General features: G+C 38.4%; 1 protein-coding gene and 1 long non-coding RNA gene across 7 annotated transcripts in view; one reads left to right on the plus strand and one right to left on the minus strand.

Moving 5' to 3' along the window:
* Positions 1 to 18,503, minus strand: part of FGF14 (fibroblast growth factor 14) — a 399,242-nt gene that overhangs the window by 151,527 nt on the left and 229,212 nt on the right. The gene's annotated exons all lie outside the window — the stretch shown is intronic.
* On the plus strand, positions 1,646 to 5,780 carry LOC134166779 (uncharacterized). Its single transcript, XR_009965992.1, has 3 exons — positions 1,646 to 1,760; positions 5,096 to 5,228; positions 5,632 to 5,780. It is a non-coding gene; the product is annotated as an uncharacterized LOC134166779 (long non-coding RNA).

An 18,503-nucleotide genomic window follows, 5' to 3' on the forward strand; every position in this document is an offset into this window, starting at 1 on the left:
GGGGTTGGAACTAGATGATCCCTTCCAACCCAAAGCATTCTGTGATTCTAAGATCTTAAGATCCTTTCCAACCCTAGCCATTCTATGATTCTATGATTCTATAATAGTATAATTTCTAAGGAAAGATACAGAGACTGTGTCTCTTTTTGATCTGCTCCAAATAAAAACTCAGACCTTTTGTTCTCATACAAAACCTAGAAATGATCAGTGGATTTGTTGGACAGATCCCATTCATGACAAAGTTGCCTTGATACGAATTGTCACAATTTCAGTTAACAGGGACCTTCACAGTGTTATTCAACACCCTGTAGCAGAGGCATTTGCCCAACACAGATTTTGAGCATGGGAGACCCCTCTTTTTTTCTACTGGCTCTAAAGGCAGTTGTTAGGTTTAGATTCAAAAGCCTAATTCTGCCTGTCTGTAATGCACCTCTAACGCTTAAAACAATCTAAAGTATTTAAGTTCCTATAGGGTTTTATACCAACAAAAAAAGTTTAAGATAAGCTTTTTTAAAAAGGAAAATTTTGAAGGTATCTGAAAGTTATTAATTTTCAGTAGTTAATAACTCATTGTTTGAACTAGGCTTTCTGTATTGCAGCATCAGCTGAAATATCCTGGATTTTCTTTTTTTCATGTTTATAATGCTCACTCTCATCAGAAATCTTCAGGCTATTTAAATTTTCTCAGAAGAGCCAACAAGACTGCTAATTAGAAGATTATGTGAAACAGTTCTAGTGTGAGGCATTCAAACATTCTAAATCATCAAAGATTACTGACTTTCCCATATTCAGTTATAACTGCTCAAACTTTAATATTTGGTAATGTAGCTCTGATCATTTCTCCGGGTTATTCAGTGATGCCTGAACACATCCCAAGACAGAATTCCTTTCCTCACTATGCCTAATGAATATTCTGACATATCACCAAAACCTAGTCTGCATGTACCTTGTTACATACAGGGGCTCCTATTGTGGCCTCATCGCTGAAATGAAAAAATAAGTTTTATTATCTAGCTAACAGAAATTAATAGTTGCGTTGGCATCTCTTCTCACTGTATTAATAGCTGGCTATCTCTTCCGCTATTTCTCTGCAGAAAAGTGGTGAGATGGGGGATTTGGGTGGGAGTGGGGAAGGGAAGTGAGAGTGTTACATGAAAATCTGTTGCAAAGCCCTCATTGCTTGCAAGACATTTTCTGAGATCAGCCTCTTTCATACACTCAATCTAAAAGGATGTTTCCAATTTAAAACCTTATTGTATTAAAATACTACATAATTTGTTGGCCTTTACCATGTGCTTAATGCTAATTTTGTTCACTGAACTAAGACTACTAAAAAAACCTACTTGGTGCCATAAAACTAAAAATTATACCTATTTGTTGACACAGAAGAAACGAATACATTCCTTGTAATCCTCAGAACATTTTGATATTCCCTTGGGAGAATGAATTTTAATTTAAAGGCAGGCTAAAGCTACTGCCCCGTTCTGGGTAGCTCTGTTCCATATGAACACAAAAGTGTAAGCAAAAACACCTCTCTATTTTTACAAGATCTCCTTGTGGATACTCAGCTTTCATGGCTTCTCCTAAACATATACCTTCTTTTCTTTTCTAGATCTCTGTCTCTCTTCCTCTGGGTGCAAGAGAGATACCACAGAAGCAGTTTTGCTCTGCTGAAGGGCAGGTTAAGACCAGAATCAGAGACGTCACAAGGCAGGGTGAAGCTGATTTACCTCTGAGTGCCCGCGTTGTGCCAAACTGCAGTCAGTTATGCTGCCATTTTTGTGTTGAATCATAGAATTGTTTAGGTTGGAAAAGACCGCTAAGATCATTGAATTGGAGGAAACAGAAGAGGGAATATTGGTTGGTTTAGCCTGGTCATCTTGTCTTTATGTTTAAAAGTTTATAAAAGTCGTAATTTTCCACAGATATGTTAGAAAGTTATTAAAATGAAAAGTGAAGAAAGCAATTAAAATTCAGTAGCTACATGTATTTTAGCTAAATAATTCCTTGTGGAATCAATCATATTCAAATCTTGCTAGGGTCATTTTCAGTAGAACATCTAGAGATGCTAGATTCATTATAAAAAGGTCTTCAGGATTAAGGGACAATGCTCATAATTTTTATTTTATTTTATTTTATTTTATTTTATTTTATTTTATTTTATTTTATTTTATTTTATTTTATTTTATTTTATTTTATTTTATTTTATTTTATTTTATTTTTACCAGCCTGAGCATTATGAATGATATAAGACCTTTGAGGATTATTATGCACTTGTTTGATTAGGTAATACTTTATTAATATCCTGAGCTATTACTCTTTGTGAATCACATGACATCAGACACACTTCCAGTACTTACCAGTGGCAAAAATCATCTGCCTCCAAATTTCTGCTCTCTCTTACTTCCCCTTTACCCACAATCCTTGCTTCCCCCTTCAATGCTCTATATGCTGTAAATTATTCATCCATCTTTTAAGGGATTTTACAGTAAACAGTCACTGGGCATGGTAAAGAACTGCCCTAGCAATAGGAACTGAAAGCCAGGAAACCCCTCTTTCACTGGAAAATGTTTGATACAAAGCTACTGCCATGCCCGCTACTCCCCTCTCTCAGTATTTGCTGCACAGTGCTACAGCCTGAACAGAAAGAACAGTGTCCATTCTCGTTGCCCGGTCTGTAAAACAGAATTCCAAAACCCCTCCTGTCTGCAAAGGATGTGTAGCAAAGATCTCTCATTATATCTATGGTCCCAAGCATATAACTGTGGAGTCTATATTGAAAAGTGAGAATCATTTTGTACTGTGTTAGATGTGCACTGTGACGGGAAAAGTTAACTGAGCTCCAATATTTAAAGCAAAAAAGGGAATTCTGGGCCTAGTGTCAAGAGAGGGCTTTGGCTGCAAATACCAGGTGGACAAATACGAATAATCCTAGAGAAGTTTATAGCGTAATTGCAGAGAAGAATTAAAAGTCCTTTTTGTTAGTAAGGGCAAGGAATTACAGATTAAACAAATTTTATTCACAAATGAATGCTTTTGCTTGACAAGAAAACTGTCTTTGCAGCCTAATGACAGTAAATTTTCACATTTAGAAGTCACGTGAAAAACACGGGTATTTTCATTCTTATGAACAAACAAAAAAATTGTTAAGAGGAAAAAATACTTAAAAAGAACTAATGCTCACAGGTGGCAACATTAGAACACTTTAGAGGTGGAGTTGACACTGCTTTAAAATTCATTTTAAGGGAGCTATACAAAAATAAAGGCAACACATTTTACCAGTTGTTTCTGAAAAGCTCAACTATCCATGCTGCCTATAAAAAGTTAGCAATACCAGACACAGTTCTGGATATACTAAAGTAACTATCAACAGGATTTTTGGCCAGAAAACAAACTGACTTCCAGCATTATTCTCCTGTTGTTTCTGAAAGATGCTGTTTCTTAGGTTCATATGAAATTTTGTCTGAATGCAGAGTACAATATGTTAGCATGCAAAAGGCTAGCATCCTAGTTAACAGAAAACAGGCAAATCCTTTTTTTCTGACATAGCCTTGAAATGAAAGGTGTAAATTCAAGTAATACTGTCTGCTGCCTGTGTTACAAGCCATTTTAATGAGGAAAGTTCACAGCAGGTTACTTAGCCATTAACAAAATACAACAGCTACAAATTAAAAGGTTGACAGGCAATTTGGAAACACCTAGCCATTCCCCACTTCTTACATATAATGGTGCAGTAGAAGCAAAATGAATTGCTGTGTTGATGTCAGTAGGATGCACAAAAGAAATGTAAATGATTAGTCAATGAATGCTCCCTCCAAGACATTCTGCTGCACAGACAGCTTCTCCCATCTTGTGTACCTTTTCCTCAACTTTGAAAGTCTGGAAGGGGCAATAATTATAGCCCAGTAATGAATAGCCAGGAATAGGAATCCATCAACAGATGGAAGTCATTAGAGGCATGGCAACATAATTTGCCAGTCATGGAAGACATCTCCATTTTCTGTGGAGATAAAAGGTCTTAGCCAAGAGTACATGTTTTGCACTTGCTCTGTGCCTATCTAGATAGATATTCAGGGTCCTGACCAAGGTGCAATTTCATCTTACACTGATCTAACCACAAGTCTCCAGCTCCTTCAGTTGGTCATTGTTTCCCTTTTCCAATGACCAGCAGTTTTAGGGGGAGTCAGAGCAGCTCACTGATCCAACAGAAAAAATAGTGATAGTTTTAGCAGATTAATCTGCTGGATCATCTCGCTGATCCTGCTTGACCTGTAGCCACAGTGATGGAAGACAGAGAAGAGGAATGTGAGGCAACAAAGAACACAAGACTTCTCAGATGAATGGCTTTATAAAAGCTTGATATATTTTACTAAAATATCTAGTTCTCTGTAAGAGATGGTCACCTTGAATACTTGAACTCTGAAGTTTGCATATTAGTCTGGGAACTGCTAGTACAGAAGGTGTTATCGGTACTGGGAGCCTATGACTGTAATATTCTATCACACGGACTTAATAAATATTTTAAAGAATTAAGTGACATTTTTTATATCAATGGAAACCTACTTTTCCTTAAGAAAGGTTCCCAAAACTCTTCTTAAAGAGATAGTATCACATAGCACATAATGAGGCTATTTCAAAGGCAGTACCATGGGCATAATTTAAAGACTTCTAAATTGAGAGAAAGAAGATGTTATGGACTCAATGCCCATTGTAATAGGTTCTATTGCTCAACATTGTGTGCATTTCTAGATCAGCTACTATGTTCCTTTCAGAAAGTAAAGCTGAAAAAGAAAAGTTAAAGCAAATTATACTTATTCACCTAGTATATGCTCTCACCTTTCTGAGAAGATACAGACTCATCTGACTCAAGTCTCAGTTCTGATTTCTGAAGTACAAGGCTTGTAATGATAGAACCCATGCTCTGGAAGTCATTGATACTTGGCACAAGAACTATAATCATTCCACAGGACAAGTCCTGTGAAGATCTGTGGTACTGTGGTCCTATTTTTGCTCTCTTGCGTAGCAACTGACTGCTTTATTAAGTTAGGAGTGCATTCAGACCATTTATAGTTTCCTCTCTAATGCTTCTTTTCAGGTTATTTTATGACTGCTATCAGCAGGCACCTGTGAAGACCTATCCTATTCCCAGAAAGGGGAAAAAACTATGAGCAGTGAATTAAAGACATGAAGAACTACAGGGGCCGATGACCTATAGTTCTGATTAATATGTAAGTCCTCTCCCATCATCAAGTAATAGCAATATTTAGAAGAAGCCACAATGTACTCAAGACCTAATTAGCCATGGAAACAGAAGCAATAATCAGACCAAATTATCCATCCACTCTTTCTTAAAAGAAGATGTTATTGGATAAGTAAATAAGAATGACAGGTTCAGTGAGTCCATCTAAGCAACCTATGGAAGAAAACCTTGGTTATAAACTGGAAAGAATGCTTACACATGAGCATTGTTGTGAGTTACTCACTGACCTGTTTTCCCAATTATTTCAAATATACAGATTCAATGATTAGGTTGTGTGAGACACATATAAACTGCATATTTATATTTGTTATGATGATGAAAACCTGCTTAGTGCCAGCCCACTTCATAACAAGTACTTCTTTTTATTACAGCAATAGCACTGATGAAGTGAGTTCTCATGGGAATCAATAGCAAAATGTCAATGGTTTTGATAGATCAGACCCAAAATAAGCTGCCAATTACAGTACTCCAAATACGTTTTGAATGCATGTAAAAATGTTTATCTCTACTGGGACAGTGAGGGGAGAGCTGCTTGTTATTTCATGTTGCAAATGCATTTGTGCAGCAAGAAATATAAGAAAAACATAATGAAATATTTTACTATTCATAGTTTCTGCTCTTTTATTGTAATGGGTCAGAGCACATTAAGTAGTAAGTTTAATGAAAACTTAGAAGTTTATGTCCAAAAATGATGAATACTGAAATAACTGTCCTATATAAGAAATGACCTCAATGATGAGAAGATTTATGGTATCTTTTTCCAAAAGACAGTGTCTGTTTAAACCCTTAGGCCTACCATCCTCCTCCCCAGCCTGGTATGAGGCTGAATTTGTATCCATGCTGAATTTGTGTCCATGTACATATCCAAGTAGCATGGATAAAAGTAGGGAAAAATGGAACATAGGGGGCAAAACCTAAGGAAGAAAGAAGAGATAAGCAATAGCTACTCAAAACCATGAAGTTTCCCAGTGATGCACAAAAAGTATATAGAATAATTCAGAAAGGAGATTTGCAAAGATAAGTTAATATAGATGTCACCCTCAAGAAGAAAGTTCTTTATTATCTTATTCTTTTCAATTAATGCCAAAGTTTCTCATTTGCTATAGCTTTTATATATTATATATGTATATTATATATATTTATATATAAAGGAAACTTTTAAGATATTTGACAGTTTTTAAATATTTTGAGTCCAACTACTGGTTAAAGAATATCTACTCTGGCTGAAGCATAGCTGAAAGTGTTTGAACTTCCTAATGTCAGCTCAAATTTGATTTACACAATCAAATTAACTTGTCAATCGGGGAGGGGGGCATCATTCCATCCCAACACACCCAGTCAGTTGCCAGAACCTATAATAAATGCTCGGAGCAATGTAGATATATCCCAGCCGCTCCAGCCAATGAGCCGGATTCATTTGGAGCTCGGCTCAGATGCCTCTATACAAATGCCCGTAGCATGGGGAACAAACAAGAGGAATTAGAGATGTGTGCACGTCTACGGGGGTATGATATAATAGGCATCACAGAAACATAGTGGGATGACTGCTACGACTGGAGTGTTGGAATGGAAGGTTACAGGCTTTTTAGGAAAGACAGGCCCAGCAGACAGGGAGGGGGAGTTGCCCTTTATGTTAGGGATAGGCTGGAGAGTATGGAACTCTGTCTGGGGACAGGAGAGCAGTCCACAGAGAGTTCGTGGGTCAGGGTTAAAGGGAGAACAGCTCTGGGAGACATTACTGTGGGGATCTGTTACAGACCGCCTGATCAAGGAGAACCTGCAGATGAAGCACTCCATAGACAGATAGGAAAAGCCTCACGCTCGCAGGCCCTTGTTCTCATGGGTGACTTCAACCACCCTGACATCTGTTGGAAGGACGGTACGGCCCGGCACAAGCAATCCAGGAGGTTCCTCAATTGTGTGGAAGACAACTTCCTTGTGCAAGTAACAGAGGAGCCGACAAGGAGAGGTGCCATGCTTGACCTCGTGCTCACCAACAGGGAAGGGCTCGTTGGAAATGTGACACTCCAGGGCAGCCTTGGATGCAGCGATCATGAGATGCTTGAATTTGAGATCCTCAGGACAGTGAGAAGAGCGTGCAGCAAGCTCACTGCCCTGGACTTCAGGAGAGCAGACATTGGCCTCTTCAGGAACCTGCTTCGGAAGGTTCCATGGGATAGAGCCCTAGAGGGCAGGGGGCCCAAGACTGTTGGATGATATTCAAGGATCACCTGCTACAAGATCAGGAGTGTTGCATCCCAACCAGAAGGAAGTGCAGCAGGAGGGCCAGGAGACCTCCTTGGATGGATAAGGAGCTCCTGAGGAAAATTCAATTGAAAAAAGAGGCTTATAATAAGTGGAAGCAAGGCCAGGTGGCATGGGAAGAGTACAGGGATGTTATCCGGGAAGCTAGAGACCAGGTTAGGAAAGCTAAGGCTCAGTTAGAATTAAACTTAGCTAGAGGTATTAAAGATCACAGGAAGGGATTCTACAGGTACATAGCAAATAAAAAACAGACTAGGGAGAATGTAGGCCCCCTCAGGAAGCTCTCGGGAGAACTTGTTACACAGGATTTGGAGAAGGCTGAGGTTCTGAATGACGTCTTTGCCTCGATCTTCACTGCCAAAGGCTTTGACCAAACCACCCAAGTCTTGGAAGGCACATGCAGGGACTGTGAGAATTAAGACCTTGCGCCCACTGTAGGAGAGGAACTGGTTCAAGACCATCTTAAAAATCTGAACATGCACAAGTCCGTGGGTCCTGATGAGATGCATCCATGGGTCCTGAAGGAGCTGGCAAATGAAGTTGCGAAGCCACTGGCCATCATATTTGAAAAATCATGGCAGTCAGGTGAAGTTCCTGACAACTGGAAAAAGGGAAATATAACCCCCATTTTCAAGAAGGGGAAAATGGATGACCCAGGGCATTACAGACCAGTCAGTCTCATCTCTGTGCCTGGCAAAATCTTGGAGCAGACTCTCCTGGAAGGCATGCTAAGGCACATGAAAGACAACAAGGTGCTTGGTGACAGCCAGCATGGCTTCACTAAGGGGAAATCCTGCCTGACCAATTTGATGGCCTTCTGTGATGGGGCTACAGAACTGATGGACAGGGATAGAGCAGATGAAGTCATCTACATGGACTTGTGTAAAGCATTCGACCCTATCCCACACAACATCCTTGGCTCTAAATTGGAGAGGCATCAATTTGATGGATGGACCACTCAGTGGATAAAGAACTGGCTGGATGGCCACACACAAAGAGTTGTGGTCAATGGCTCAACATCCGGCTGGAGACCAGGAACGAGTGGTGTCCCTCAGGGATCGGTGTTGGGACCGGTCTTGTTCAACATCTTTGTTGCTGACATGGACAGTGGGATTGAGTGCGCCCTCAGCAAGTTTGCTGATGACACCAAGCTGTGTGGTTCAGTTGACATGCTGCAGGGAAGGAATGCCATCCAGAGGGACCTTGACACACTTGTGAGGTGGGCTGATGCCAACCTCATGAAGTTTAACCATGCCAAGTGCAAGGTCCTACACCTGGGTCGAAGCAATCCCAGGCACAGCTATAGGTTGGGCAGAGAAGAGATTCAGAGCAGCCCTGCGGAGAAGGACTTGGGGGTGTTGGTTGATGAGAAAATGAACATGAGCCAGCTTCAGTGTGTGCTTGCAGCCCAGAAAGCCAACTGCATTCTGGGCTACATCAAAAGGAGCGTGACCAGCAGGTCGAAGGAGGTGATCCTGCCCCTCTACTCTGCTCTTGTGAGACCTCACCTGGAGTATTGTGTGCAGTTCTGGTGTCCTCAACATAAAAAGGACATGGAACTGTTGGAACAAGTCCAGAGAAGGGCCACAAGGATGATCGGGGGACTGGAGCACCTCCCGTATGAAGACAGGCTGAGGAAGTTGGGGCTGTTCAGCCTGGAGAAGAGAAGGCCGCGTGGAGACCTCATAGCAGCCTTCCAGTATCTGAAGGGGGCCTATAGGGATGCTGGAGAGGGACTCTTCATTAGAGACTGTAGTGACAGGACAAGGGGCAATGGGTTCAAACTTAAATAGGGGAAGTTTAAGTTGAATATAAGGAGGAAATTCTATCCTGTTAGGGTGGTGAGGCACTGGAATGGGTTGCCCAGGGAGGTTGTGAATGCTCCATCCCTGGCAGTGCTCAAGACCAGGTTGGACGAGGCCTTGGGTGATACGATTTAGTGTGAGGTGTCCCTGCCCATGTCAGGGGGGTTGGAACTAGATGATCTTAAGGTCCTTTCCAACCCTAATGATTCTGTGATTCTATAATGGCTTCATACACACTGGTCACTGTGTGCGAATACCTTGCCTTTTAGCTCTCCCTCAGTGTCTTACACTATAAACACATATATACACACATAGGAGGTATGAACACATAACAGGTATACACACATAACAAGAATCTGCTGTTTAATACTTATTGTGAATAGCATTAAATAAATCATATCAGGAAGTTTTTCTTTCAACTTGTATGCAGAGAACTTGAAAATGAATTATGGACTCAAATACGCAGATGATAGTGAGGTTAACCATTAAGTGAGTGCTTTTGTATTTCCAAAATGAAGGAGAGAGAAGCAGAGAGAAATCAAGTCACAGTTATACATGTAGTAATTAAACCGGTGAGAAACACTTGTTGGGCTACTGAACATTTGGCTCAAAAGTTTGGCATTAGCAAATAAGCAATTAGCCAGTACTAACCGTTTCCTATTTTACATACTGGGTGGGTTTTAAACATTGGAAATCTAATATGCAGATTTAAAATTTTGCAATGCATCTTTCAAGAATGTTTCTGAATATATGATAGTTTGGGGTTATTTATTAATGGATGGTTCCTTTTTAAGTTGCTTATAAAATAACTGTTTATTGAAGTCATATATTTATGAGACATTAAAGCACACAACATTGAAATAAACATTAGAAGTTATGATCAGGAAAAAATATTTCCTTCTGTAAGAAATGATAGCTAAGAATGGTTATGGTAAGTTTAACATCAAAACAAATGTAGTAAAACCACAATATTCTGTATTGCATAAGAAATTGCTCAAAGAACATTTTTAGGGGAGGGGATGAAGAAAGAATATGTTTTTTGAATGTCTACTTCACTATATCCTGCAAACAAGTATGTGGGAAAATTAAATTTTTCTGGAACTTAAAAGCAAATACAATTCAAGTCCTAAAAAGCAGGAGGAAAAAACCTGCATGTTTTTGGCAAAAGTCAGTCTGCCAGTATATTCAGTCATCACATAGCATCACTTCACCATTTTGTGGAACCTTGCAATAGATAGTATCACGCAAAACAATTATACTAGCCCAAACTGCCCTTCCAAAGGTAAGCAAAGAAATCAGAAACAGAAGTAGGTGAATTAGTTTGTTTAGGAAGGGAGGTAAAAAACAGAATGCATGATTTCTTAAAGAATGTTATTAACTAACCCACTGTTTTGCTGAAATGCATCATTTTGGTACACCAACAGCTATGAAAACAGTTATTATGTTTGGTGTGTTTTCCATGTCAGAATCCTTTGCTAGAGATTCTTTAAATGCATGAACTACTTTGCTTCAGCCATTAAACAATATTTTAGTTGAAGATTAGGCTAATGGAAAGTTTGAAACTTAAAACCAAATTAATTTTGATTTATCAAAGTCGAAAAAATGTCCTTCTAAAAAAGAAGAAAAATTAGAAGTTTCTGTCTTGTTTCCGGGATGAGACTTTGCACTTCTTTGCATACTCTTAAACTAAAGTTACTCTACGGGAAGTTACCATTAGGCTAGTTGTAACAAGTTCATTAACAGAAGCAGCAAAATGTTGCTGTGGCTCAAATACCATCAGAACCACCAACTCCAGTCTTTGATGTATTATAGAACCGGTAGCTACAACAGCAGACACACACAAGCGCACAAAACTCATTTAAATCCAAAGGAATAGTTTTTTTTTCCTGTTTGTCATAAGAATGTGTTTTTTTTAAACTGGATGCTTGTAGATGAACTTCCTTTGAAAAACAGACTGTTGGACAGAAATCATATGCAGTTTTCTCAGGTCAATAGTTTCTAAAGGAAATTTTCAAAGAAACCCTCCAGCTTCTCAATCACAACAAGAAAATTGCTTCAGTAGCAAATGCTCATGTATTTATCACCTCAACTTTCAACCTCTCAACCTAGGCCAAGCCTTTCAAAGGCAGGCTCTTAACTCCAGAGGTAATGCTTTTAGGATTACAACCTACCTACCTCAAACACTTGCAAAGGCTGATAATCTTAATTTTTGGAAGGCCAAACCAAAATCCTTGCCCAAGGTTATGTCAAGCATGTTACAAGACAGCAAAAGACAGCCCATTTTCATCTGTTGTATCCAGACAAATTCCCAGTGCTTGTTACAGTAAAACATACATATATTAGTAGTCAACAGAATATACATCATTCCTAAAATAACTTTATGAAAAGAAGAGAATGGTAAAAATAACAAGTTTTGACGAATATACCTGTAATACCTGATGCTGAGAGGAACATTTGCCAATGGAAATTGCCTCAAAAGGAAGAGTAAAGATACCTTTTCAAAAACCTAAGCTCAGTAAAAATGTTATGAAATATTTATTTAAAGCAGATATCTTTAAATAAGTATGTCCTCACTTTTCATTGTCCAGTTCCATAATGCTAATGGTTGAGAATTGGGAAGTGAATAAAGTTAAATAAAGAAGCTCAAAAATTAAAATAAAAATAAAAAAAAAAAAACCAAACAACAAATCTGGAAAAATTTTTAACAGTGGCATACACATGGTGGAAACTATATTTAGATTGGCTGCGATCCTACACATCCCATTAATTTTGGCTTTCAAACCCAGAAATGCTGATTGGAACAATCTCAGCACAGTGGGGTCCTGGCCCAAGATACCAAGGTTTAGAGGAAAGAGTAACCATGCATAAATATTCACACATATAAAGCAGACAAGAAGCAGTACAATAATTCATAAAAAGTTCTACAGATCCATTCTCCTCTGTTCCTCATTTGCCTCCCTTAAATGTATCTGCATGAAGATCAGATACTTGTCCTTAAACACACGTGTCTAACGGGGCACAAACAAAGCTTACACAAGCCACTACAGGACAGACATTTGTAAGAGAAATACTAAGGTTAGTATGAATTAAACAAATGGAAGTCTGTGTTTGCAGGGAAGGGGAGGAGGAAAACAATGCACAGGTATGTGAGGAAGCAAGCTTTGATTTAATGGATATAGGATTCAGCTTTGTAGAAAGAGTTAGTTGAAAGCATCCATAAATCACAGTCAGCTCCTTGCAGGAAAAGGTGCCTAAGGACAGCTGTCTGAAAATTGTGCATAAATGTGAACTTTCTGAGTCTTAATGATTGATCTGTGGGCTCTGTCCACATTACACCTCTTCCCACTTTGCACCATTTGTCACTGGACCAAAATCTTAAATTTTTATGTGATGAACTTTCCATGTAAAAAGAATGAAACAAGTTTTTTCTGTTTTCATCTAACATTCCACAACTGTGTCTCCAGTTGCTTCTGTAGCCTGACTGGCACCATGGGCACTGAACATCCATAGCCTGGAAGACCACTGTGGAGAGAAAAGTTCCCAAAGAAAGGGAATCACAGAAACCCGGTACTGCAAGATCCTGTTAGATTCAAATTCCACTGTCAAAGAGAAGTTATCACACCCCATTCACCTGCTCTGGCATTAGAAAAAATATCTGTACTCTACTGGATGTCACTTTGTGCCTGTGTACTAAACTAGGAGTCACAGTGTAAGTTTAAGTAGCCTATGATATGTTTGTCTGTATACCAAATCAAGGTGACCTGAGAATGAGAAAACTGTAGCTATGAGACATCCTACAGACCTATCCACTTGGTTTGGTGTTCGGATATAAAAGGTGACTATTTAAAAAATTGTTCCGAGTGATCTTAAAAACCAAAACAAAACAGAAACATCCAGACTAAATTGGTTATCATTCTTCCCAGATCTCTTGTTTGTTTCTGTAAAGTTTGCTAAATGAAATATGTTACTGAAAGGTGTGCTTATCATTCCTGTGAACTTCGGATAGAGTTTTTACCTGATGAGGTGACAGAAGCGAGGAAAGAAGAAATAAGGAAACACCAAAAAAGCAGCTACACTGATATTGTTTCTCTCACCCCAGTTGCTTTCTGTTTTGATCTGTTGTGTTTGATTAATGGTTAAATTAAGGACAGTACTTGAAATTCAAGTGTGAATGAATTGCTTCATTAGTGTTTGCAGGTTTCTTTATAGAATAGAAGTACATAACTGAGATTTGACATAGAAGTAAATCATGTTTAAGATACACTAAAACATCAGCATTTCAGGTGTAATCTTGCAAACTAATACAAGTCAGGTGAAACAGTTATCTGTTTCTGGCTGTCAAAACAAGACACTTAGAGGGGTAATTCTCTGGATTCAAAGAAAAAAGTCACTTTTCCTGCTAAAGTTCTGCAATTGGCCCTAAGTTACAGGTGAGGGCACTATAAGCAAAAATACAACCTTGGGACAGGCTAAATGCAGAGACATTTGAAGTGGAATGTATTTAAAAGGTACAACAAAAAATGTGCTAAATGATGTTTCAAATCACAGAACAGTAACTCCCAAGCTAAAAAGCATTTTATTTTTGGTATATGAGCACCATTATTTAGAGAATAATTGAAGTTTTACCCTCGAAAATATATATTGCATACACATGCTTATAGACATTTGAGGAAAATTGCCTAAAAATAAAATTCATATAATCAAATAGGATTACATGCAAAAAGTTAAATCTGCTGCCTAGTGCACTTGAATCAGGGAACAGTCTGAGTTATAACTATATAGCAAGAGGAATGAAAATACTAGTTCAGATTTTTTCCTCTCTGATTATTGAACCCCACTTGATAATGTTGCAGGAGACCTGATATACTAAGGTAGCTCCAATTTTTCTAAGTAAATGCAACTTTAGATCATTTCTGTACTTGCTTTCAAACAGGTTTTTGACATAATAAAGTACATCATACACTCAGAATTATTTGAAATTTAAATAGTAGTTATTTCTTTTCTAAATTGTTCAATATTACTTAAAAATTAGAAATTAGTATGTCTTTTATCTTAATTTTATTTTACTAGTTTGAAAAGTATTTTGAAAGACAGCAACCTTGATTTTTCCATAAAATACATTATTTCAGCTCAAGATAACTGACTTCAGTAAAAAAGGAAAAAAGCTGTGTATAGTCACTGGTGTAAATAAGATGATTTTAAAGAACATGCAGAACCAAACTAATTCTCTGATAGATGGTAATTTTTCTATTTAGTTGCCTCAGAACATAATTAAAAATCCCAGCAAAAACTGAACAAGGTCTTTATTTAAAGGTTTTGAACAGAGTTTGGCCCTGACTTCATAATAATTTTTACAGTGTAAGATACAGAATAACTAAAATCTAATTCATTTTTCCAGAATGACGAATGGTAGGAAAAGAAATGCAGACTGTGTGTTCTGAAAACTGGTATTAGACCACTGAAGATGCTGGCTTGGTGCATGCAAGAGAGTGCAGTCTTATACTTGGATTCCTCTGAGTAAGCCTCTTAAAAAAACCCGAAGTAACAACCCTTCCAAGAATATGAAGGAAGGGAAAAGAAGAGGGAAAAAAAAAAAACACCAAAAAACCTACAGTCTCTGGGATTTTGAAACTCATAACACTTCCAACAGTTTGCAATCTTGATCTATTACTGCATTACACTAAGCAACTACATTAATGTAATCATAGAATCAGTTAGGTTAGAAAAGGTCTTTAAGATCAAGTCCAACCATTACCCCAGGACTGCCAAGACCACCACTAAAGCATGTCATTAAGGGCCTCATCTACATGGTTTTGAACACTTGGAGGGACAGTGATTCCACCACTGCCCTGGGCAGTCTGTTCCAGTCAATGCCTGACTACCCTTTTAGTGAAGAAGTTTTTCATAACATTCAGTCTAGCCTTCCCCTGCTACGGTTTGAGGCTGTTATTTCTTGTCCTGTCCCTTGTTACTTGGGAAAAGACGCCAGACACTTTCATGAAACTATGTAAGTGGAAAATGCTGTACTGAGTAACATGCAGAGAAGACAAATGAAAATATTTGACTCAGTTACCAGAAGTCTGTTATCCTTCATGAAGCACTAGACACTAGGTCCAAAACCTAAGCTATTAAAATCTTCAACTAATCCACTGTCTGCAGGCTTGTTGACACCGGGCTACAAAATACCTAAATATTTGGATCTTGTCTCACATGTAAACCCATAGAATGCAAATATAAACAAAATCAGCTTGGCAAACAGAGGGATCAACGGTGGGACTCACTTCTGAAACCTGAGACTATTAGGATGATTTTTCCATTGATCTTTAAGTAGCCTAAACACAAAGGTTAAAGTCAAAATCTAGTAGCTCGAAGTCATCTAGTAGTAGGACCAAAACAATACACTTGGTGCAAAGTGTTTTGATCAATGCCTTCTTTATTCACAGCAGCAGTAGGAGACCTGTCTAACGCCAGGACAGTCTCCAGGATCCTCAGACAAGAGAGAAAGTTGCCTGTAAAACGGATGGTGAGAAACCAGGAGCACGATGATGACAAGAGTTGCTTACCCTCAGAACACTTCAAGAAAACTAATGATTGCCAAAAATCCCCTCAAAGGTCCAAAGCCTGCTTCCTCTCACCTAAAAGCAGACAGACTGCACATTTTTGAGAAAGGTGAAAGTCCTTTTTTATTAACCCATGTTCACTATCAGAGGCAATTCACCTTTAAAGTCCCACAACCCTACTGCAAGTACAATGCCTCAGAATCACCCCCAGTGGATTTGGGGCTCAGGTCTGCTCATGTGAACTTAAACTTTTTAAACTGCAGTTGACAGAGTTCAATCCAGCTCCTCTGAAGAGAAAACCTCAGGTGGATTTTGGGCCACTGGAAGAAGTGGAGCTGGAGGAAGCTCTTCCAGCATGGGTCCTATATACTGAAGCTCTGGTGCAGGATGCGCTGCCACCCCACCTGCCCCTAGCCATGAGCTTGCTACCAGGTTTCCTCAACCTTTTGACAAGAAAATGCTTCCTGATACACACTGAAACAAAATATGAGCTATTTGGGGTAAGAAAAGTGCCCCTATAGAATTAAAGTCCCCTCAATGTTAGGTGAAAGGTGAGAAGAGCTTCTTTGGACTACAACTTGGACCTGTCTTTCAAGGAAGTGTTATTCCTAATGACATAGTTTTCTCTATGCATTGCTCCTCAGTGAATGAGAATGTACTTCTTTAACATTTTGAATGCATAAGTACATATAATGAGCTTGATGACACAAGTATAAAACAATGTCACAAATCAGTCCAGCCAGGTAATTACCCCACATTTCATGTTTTGAGAGCAAATGAGCCCTAATTTCCTACTCAAATATTTTAAGTTAAACCTCTGACACTTAGCAAGATTTTGATGATGCTGTTAAAGGTTTGAACAGCTACAGTTACAGTGGGACTACAAAAATACCCTGAACAACAAAGCAATGCCATTTTTTTTTTAATAATAAAAAGCAGCTACTAAAAATACAAAAAACCACAAGCTGACACAGAAAGTTCAATATTTAACAAAAACTGTATTTTCTTTCACACTTGTTTTGCAATAGAAACATCTCAGTATGAATGTAGACATTTATCTGACTTACATTCCTCCTACAAAAATGAGGGTTTTTTAATAAAATCAAGTAATCTTCATTGAATCTTCCTTGCAAATGAAGATTAAACAGTGGTATTTATCAAACAAATGTTGGGAACGATTTCTGGTAGAACAAAATTAAAATCCACTGCCTAAATTAAAAATATCTATAAAAACTGGGGACACCTCACACTAAACCATATCACCCAAGGCCTCGTCCAACCTGGTCTTGAGCACCGCCAGGGATGGAGCATTCACAACCTCCCTGGGCAACCCATTCCAGTGCCTCACCACCCTAACAGGAAAGAATTTCCTCCTTACATCCAATCTGAACTTCCCCTGTGTAAGTTTTAACCCGTTACCCCTTGTCCTGTCACTACAGTCCCTAATGAAGAGTCCCTCCCCAGCATCCCTATAGGCCCCCTTCAGATACTGGAAGGCTGCTATGAGGTCTCCACTCAGCCTTCTCTTCTCCAGGCTGAACAGCCCCAACTTCCTCAGCCTGTCTTCAGACGGGAGGTGCTCCAGTCCCCTGATCATCCTCATGGCCCTTCTCTGGACTTGTTCCAACAGTTCCATGTCCTTTTTATGTTGAGGACACCAGATCATCTAAATGCATTTAGTAAATGGTGAAAGTAACAATGCAGCTTATCTGTCATAATTCTTAAGCATTTAAAATAGTTTTATTTTCCTTCATTCCTCTGGGTTTTGCTCTTGCCATAGCTGGAAATGCAATTTAAATCTTTGTTTATTTACGGAACCACAGAAAATTAGGTAATTATTATCATAATGAAGACAAATAAAAGAGTTAAGTAACAAAGGAATTAAAAGCAAAATTTTGGAAGGCCACATCCCAGATAATGAGAAGTAAAAAAGCTAGAATAGGTTTGTTTAACATTGTTACACATTTTAAAAGGTGTGTATGTGAGTGCACACTGCAGAGAGACCACAAATCTTTCCTTCAGGACAACAATGTGTTATGTTTATTATACGCTAACACAATTATAGTCAAATACCACATTCTGTCAACATATGATGCTGATAATTCTACACATGCAAAATGATTAGTAAAATTAATGCATACAATTCTATAAAGAAGGCTAGAGGTTGCTTCTAAGACTACCTAATATAACAAATTAAATCAAATTGAATATTGACAGGCTCTTAATGGATTAAATTTATTACACTGAAAGAAAAAGAATGAGACACATCCAAGAAGACATGAAAAATTTTTGGGTGGACTGGGTATAAAGCTTCACTCCAATATTCTTTGGTGATTTTATACTGAAATTTACATTCCCACTTTAAGATGATGCTGTTCTTAAGAAGTGATGTCAGTTTTAGAATACGCCTGAAGAACAGAATGGAGCATGATGGTAAAACAATTTATGAAATGATGCATAAATAGCCTGAACAGTTTCCCTCTGGGACTTGAAAAAAACATACTGGCTTCTATCCAGACATCAAAATGTAATTAAGTATGATTTGTTATGTATATTCATGGATTATTCACATCTGAATACTTTGCTTGCTCGAACTGCATTAGTGTATTTGGC

Source organism: Pezoporus occidentalis, unplaced genomic scaffold (genome assembly GCF_034315485.1).
Source record: "Pezoporus occidentalis ecotype Australia unplaced genomic scaffold, CSIRO_AGI_Poc_V1 ctg27, whole genome shotgun sequence".
In the NCBI taxonomy this organism is placed as follows: Eukaryota; Metazoa; Chordata; class Aves; order Psittaciformes; family Psittacidae; genus Pezoporus; species Pezoporus occidentalis.